At 51.6% G+C, this 6678-nt stretch overlaps 1 long non-coding RNA gene across 1 annotated transcript; it reads left to right on the forward strand.

The window, feature by feature from the left end:
* The first annotated feature begins 3271 nt into the window (after positions 1-3271).
* LOC121821408 (uncharacterized) lies at positions 3272-4746 on the forward strand. Its single transcript, XR_006062228.2, has 2 exons — positions 3272-3502; positions 4406-4746. It is a non-coding gene; the product is annotated as an uncharacterized LOC121821408 (long non-coding RNA).
* The last annotated feature ends 1932 nt before the right edge of the window (positions 4747-6678 follow it).

The following is a 6678-nucleotide window of genomic DNA, read 5'->3' on the forward strand; positions in this document are numbered from 1 at the left end:
TTCATCATTGTGATGTTTGGGGTGTGTGTGTGTGTGTGTGTGTGTGTGTGTGTGTGTGTGTGTGTGTGTGTGTGTGCGCGAGTGCACATGCGCGCATGCGTGCAGATGCATTTGGAGCCTAGAGGGCAACCTCAGGTGTCATTGTTCAGGAATTGTCACCTTGATTTTTGATATGGCATCTCCCTGGCCTGTGCCTCACCAATTTTGTCAGGCTTGCTATCGCCCACATTCCAGAGTTCTTCCTCTTGCCTCTGCCTCCTTAGTGTAGAGATCACAAGCACATTTACTGCCTCTGACTTTCTATGTGGTGTGGGGCCTGAACTTAGTTCCTCATGCTTGCGTAGCATGGCTTTCTGACTGAGCCGTCTCCTTAGCTCATGATATCTGTGTTTTATTTTATTCTCCTGTCTGTCATTTATCTCCCGTTTTCCCCACAGTGTAAATCTTTCAGTTTCCTACAGTTATGTCTTTTATGTTTATTGGTCTCTGAATTGGATTGAAGAAAAGTGGGTGATGCCCAGGGAGCTACATCCCACTGGTAAGCTGTAGTGGACTGCACCCTCTCATTGATCACGGAGGCCAGCAGTGCTGACCTGAGCAAGTCTGCTCTACAGGGAACACTGGGTGATGTTTAGACACATTCTTGAAAGTCGTACCTGAGGAGAGGGTGCTGCAAGTGTCCCATAGGTAGAGTCCAGTGATGCTGCTGACTGAGCAGGCGCACTCTCAGGAAGCCTGGCTTGTGCTGGGATGGGCTGGATGGATGTACTGCCCCCCTTAGAGAACTTAATTTGGGTTTTGATGGGTTTGGTGTGTGTGTGTGTGTGTGTGTGTGTGTGTGTGTGTGTAGGTGTAGACATGTGCCTGTGTGTAGGCACGAAGTTGATGTTGGGTGTCTTTCTCGATCTCCACTTTATTCAGGCAGAGTCCTCCCTGAACCCAGAGCTCAGGAGTTAGCTAGCCTATGAGTTAGCATGCCACCTGATCCCACCTGTCTCCCAAGTGCTGCGATCATGAGCAGCTCCCATACCTGCCCGGCTTCTATAAATCTGGCCCCCAAGCTTGTGCAGGAAGCACCTTGTCCAGGAGCCATGTCCTAGTCCAGAATTGTTTCTTTCTTTGAGCATGAAGCAGTGAACTTTGCTCCACTCATCATATTTTTATGTAACATTTTCCTGGTGTTGCTAACTGTGTGAGTTTAATATAGACCAAGTCACAGGAGGTTCAGAAGTCAAGGAACTCCTCAGGTGTTCAGACCCAGCACATGGATGGTAATGCAGCTCTCACGCGGCAAATGACCCCAGAGGGCCCTTGTGCTCCAGGGTTGAGTCTAGCCCCTGGCGGCAGTGTCCTGCGAGGCGGGACTCTCCTTCAAGAAGAGGAAGGCAAGTGCGCTTCTCCCTGATTAATGTGTCACTTGCCAGTGAATGTTCTAAGAAACACTGGAAAATTATTGACAGGAGTTTTATGGTTTGTCTTCATTTGTGCAAGGCCCGTTTTAAGTGGAAATGCCAGAGCCTCTATTCTCTGTGTGGACGCCACAGCTCACACCTGTGGTTCATCCCTGGAGAGGCTCAAGGCGTCACTCAACCTTCACCGGGTGCTGAGCACCTGTGGCCTGTTCCCTCCCTGCTCTCCCCTCACCAGCTCTTGCCGCACAATGCCAGGTCTCCAGTCTAGCCAGGCACCCTGCTTTCATATAGGCCTGCTGCCCAAACCAAGGCCGATATGCCTCTCCCAGGATGCCCCTTGCCAAGACACCCTCCATCCAGCAGGTCTCACCAGGCATGGGGCAGAGGGCAGAGCAAGTGAAACAGACTGTGACTCACCCTCTTCTGAGATGCCTGATACTGGCCCCTGCTGAGAGGGAATGGGCAAGGGGGGCTTGGGAAGCTCTGAGCATCCTGGGAAGAAGCAGGAAGTAGAGCCGTGGGTGAGTGAGGCTGCAGGCTCTCTCTCCCCATCCCCACATGTTCCTGTGTCCAGTTTTCTAACAGAACACAAATTCAAAGAACTATTAAGACGTTAGAAACTATAACCATAGGCGCAAGACCTTCCACGCTCCTCAGTCACCCATAAAACCAGCTCTTAAATGTCTTTTGGGGCCTTGAAAGATGGCTTAGTGGTTAATAGCACTGGCTGCTCTTGTAAAGGACCCAGGTTCAATTCCCAGTACCCACATGGCAGCTCACAACTGTGTGTAACTCCAGCTCCAGGGAATCCAACACCTTCACACAGACATATATCTAGGAAAAACACCAGTGCACATAAAATAAAATCCTAAAAAGAAGATATAGCCTTTCTACTTCATTTTAAAGTCTGGAGCCAGCTAGACATGGCTGTCTCAGACTCCACCTTCTCTCATTAGTTCAATGAACAAATTACCTACCTACCATGAGTACCTACCATGAGCTGGTGCCTTTGGAAACGCTATCATTAACCGTGGAGAGAGCCCTTGATCTTGCTAGTGGAAGCAGGCGACAGGAAGCGTCAGCCATAAGTGCTAGGGAGCAGAATGAAGCTAGAAAAGAGCAGGAGGGTGTGTGCGCGCAGTTTTAGAAGAAGGGGCCATTAGGGGTTCAGCAGGAAGCAGGAGTGGGGGGATCCATTGGGGGCAGGGACTGGGGGCAGGGCAGGGGGAGGGAGGCTTGCAGGGCAAGAAGAGAGCCACAGGACATGAAGGCTTGGAAACACACAGCCAACTTTTGCGTCCTACCGCTGGAAAGCTGACACAAGCCGCTTTCCCGTCCGTCGGGAAAGCAGGTATTTGGACGGTATGTTGGACCAGAGAGGAAGTTCTTTGTCGGGGCTCCAGCACCTCTGTCTGTGACCTTAGGGTTTGAACAGGTTCACCCAGGCGCCACAGCGGCCTCAGGGCAATGGCAGGAAGAGGCCGCACGGTGGCGCCAGCGCGCCGCGAGCCGGGCGCGCGGAGGCGGTGTCTCGGGTGTCAAGAGGGCAGCGTTTTCTATAGAGCAACTAGGCAGCTGGTTTGGGAAATGACCGGCGACGGATGACAGCGGCCCTGCTCGCTCGCCTCCCAGGGCACGCGCAGGTGCGCTTCGGTTTCCCACAGCTAAAACAGCTCTCGCTTCAGAAGGGACGAGAGAACCAGAGATGTTTATTCTGGACCGTGGCCCTGGAATACAGATTCGGGTTACCCCCAAATACCATGTTCCAGCGTGGTTAACAGTTTCACCGAGTTTCCATAGTAACAGAACAAGGAAAGTCATAAAGGAACGCTCCTTTCTAATAGGTGGGAACACCATCTGGGCGGGTATGGCAAGGGAACTTCAGATGCGGTCTGCTGGGGGTCTCAGGGTTCGGGTTGGAAGGAGCTAGAGATCTGTTTGCACCAATAGGTCCCACACACAGAAGTGGGCAACATGTGGTTATGTACTGGCTAAAGTGGCCCAAGATCATTTGGCTCAGGACCTGCAACACTCCAACTCTGCACAATCCCTGAACTGTGACTTCTTTCTAGAGCCTAATGTAGGTTAAGGTGAGCGCATGGCCCTGAGCGATGGCCCACACCTGTAGTTCCGGCACTATGGAACCCTAGGCAGGATAAGAAGGGTTTAAGGCAGCCGGGCCCACACCTTTAATCCCAGCACTCGGGAGGCAGAGCCAGGCGGATCTCTGTGAGTTCAAGGCCATCCTGAGCTACAGAGTAAGTTCCAGGAAAGGTGCAAAGCTACACAGAGAAACCCTGTCTCTAAAAACCAAAACCAAAACCAAACAAACAAAGGGTTTAAGGCTATCTGCAGCTACATAGCAAGTTTGAAACCAGCCTGGGTTATGTAAGACCCTATCTCAAAAAAAACCTTTAAAAATAAGCAACAACCCCCCAACCCAAGACAACTGTGGTTAAGGAAGGCGGGTCAGAGCGGTATGAAGGGGCCTGACCACCTTTAGACCTGCTGCTAAAAGAGGTGGTTGGTTAGCTTGGCTGGGACAGAGACTAGGGGCAGGCTCTAAAGCAAGACCCTGGAGAGTGGGTCTGGAAAGTGTTTCCTCTCCTCCCACTCCCTCAAAAGCCCAGGCCAGACACCTAAGACACTCAGGCTGCGCAGTATCCTCCCCAGGGCCGCCTCACTCTGGCCTTCTCCCGAAGTTTGCCACACTTGAGACAGTTCTCATGGGACCAGAGGCAAGGCTCCCACTTGGAATGGGAGCCAACATGGTAGCGGCTTTAAAAAGAATGAAGAGAATGTATGATGTACCAGGAATGCTCAGCATGGCTTGGAAAGCGAGGACCTGCATTGATGGGTGGATTTCCCAGAAAGAAAGATGTGGAAAGCAGCCCTCACCCAGGGAGGCACCTGCCCGCTGACCGACGAGATCAGGCCTTTCTTCACCCTTCCCCACCCACACCTTCTCCTCTTTCCCTTTCCCTAATGGTCAGGGTTCCACCACCCCACCGAAAAAAGCTGGCAGAGCCACGGGCATCTATGGAAAATCTGACCCTCCTCTCCGGTCCCTCCTGCCTAAAGATGACGTCCAGACAATTCCAGGCTGACTCCGCAGTGGAGAGCCAGTCAGCAGCTACCCTGCACTGGATCATTTGATAACTTCTCGGAACTTCAGTTCCTCCCGGTAAAACAGAACACTAACTGGAAAGGCTAAGAGGGTGAACTGTGGTCAGGGCCTTGGACCAGTCCCTGACAAAAACGCATTTTACTTGGCCTCCCTCAGGGAAGGATCCAGAAGGCTTGGGTTATAATAAAATGTAAATATTTAAATTAAGGTGGGCGAAAGAGGTGTAGGTGAAACCAGGAATGAGTCCAACATGATAATTGCAATAATTACTCCGGGAGTCAACCCCTCAAGGGAGCAGACCACTCGCTGAGGTGAGGCAGAAGAGAAGGCTGGGGTGTGGCGGAAGCCGGGCTTCTCTGAGACTGGAAGGGATCACCTGGACATCTTGTTAAAATGCAAACTCCATTCAGCAGGTCCAGGGTGGGCCAGATAACCTGTTCTAACCAGCTCTAGGGTGGACTGCTCCCTGGCTGGAATATCCTGACTGTGAGGAAAAAGCTAAGAGTCCCTCAGATGCCGGGAGCCCTGTAAAGCAGATGGGTTGAGCTGGGGGTGAAGTGCCCTTGTGAATGCTGTTGTCCCTGCCTGAGGTTGAAGTCCAGGAGTTAGGAACAAGCCGGATAAATTGGGAGGAGGCAGCTTTGGAAGGCCTTTCATGCCGTGATCCCACTTAGCACTCTAGCATGTAGGAGTGGGGAGAGAGCTTTGACACCCTCAAAACCCTTGGCATCATGTACAGAAGGAACTAGAGGAGGCCGGCCCTGCTCTCTGCCTGGCAGGGGTTTCTAGGGAGCCTAGAAACTGTACTCAGCCAGGGGTCCGAATGAGCCCAGTTATGTTTCCAGGATCAGAGGACATGGCCAATGTTCCAGTAGGTGTTCCCAGTGTGTCCAGGGATAGTCTGGTCGAGCCCAGCTCGTGGGCAGAACAGGCCCAGAGCATGAAGCTGTACCAGAACCAGCCAGGGGCCATGGTCTCCCTATGGCAACTTTCCTAAAGAGACCTATTAGGGGGGCCTGGAAGGGGAAAAATGGCTCATTAAAGCTGAACTTTGCCACTCACTGACTGTTATCTTAAACGGGTTAATTAACCAGCATCGACTGTTTCCCTTACAAACAGGTAGAACCAGAGGCCGCCATTGCTCATCGGGTGGGGATGTATACATTTCAGCAGGGAACAAGCCAGTCTACACAGGCTGTCCACTGCATGGAGTTCAGGCCTACACTGCTGCTTGATGGATCCACAAAGACGCAAGAACAGGGGGCTGGACCCAACTTGGGGAGCACTGGGGGGTCCCTTAGAAACATCCTGGAAAGGGGCAAACAGCAGTATCCAGGAGGGGCAGGAACATTCGGACAGGCAGAGGGAAGGGGACTATCAGATAGGGTAGGGGAGGCTGGAGATGCCGCTCAGTGGTGGGGTGCTTGACTAGCACATTGGAATCCCTGGGTTTGATCCTTAATCACGCACGCACGCATGCATGCACGCGGGAGTGGGGGAGAAGAGGGCAGGGGAGGAGAGGGAGGGGGAGAGAATGTGTTGTAGAATATTATTTGAAGGTGTGTTACTTTTGTTTATGTTGCATTTGTTTAACTCTGAAGCTGTGTTACTGTGCCTGTCTAAAACACCTGATGGTCTAATAAAGAGCTGAATGGTCACTAGCAAGTCAGGAGAAAGGACATGCGGGGCTGGCAGGCAGAGAGAAGATATAGAAGGAAAGATCTAGGAGCAGGAGGAGGAGGAGGAGAGCAGGGGCCAGCCACCCAGCTACATAAGCAGCAATGGAGTAAGAAAAAAGGTATAGCCAGGTGGTGGTGGCGCACGCCTTTGATCCCAGCCCTCGGGAGGCAGAGCCAGGCGGATCTCTGTGAGTTCGAGGCCAGCCTGGTCTACAAAGCGAGTACCAGAAAATGGGCATTTTTCTGGTAGTCTACTGACCTGGGTCAGGGGAAACAATTGCTTTCTAATCAGTGCAAAGGGCAGAAAAGGCGTAAAGCTACACAGAGAAACCCTGTCTCGGAAAAAAGAAAGAAAGAAAGAAAGAAAGAAAGAAAGAAAGAAAGAAAGAAAGAAAGAAAGAAAGAAAGAAAGAAAGAAAGAAAGAAAGAAAGAGAAAAAGAGGCATACAAAAATAGAGAA

The sequence above is a fragment of the Peromyscus maniculatus genome, chromosome 11, assembly GCF_049852395.1.
Source record: "Peromyscus maniculatus bairdii isolate BWxNUB_F1_BW_parent chromosome 11, HU_Pman_BW_mat_3.1, whole genome shotgun sequence".
NCBI lineage: Eukaryota > Metazoa > Chordata > Mammalia > Rodentia > Cricetidae > Peromyscus > Peromyscus maniculatus.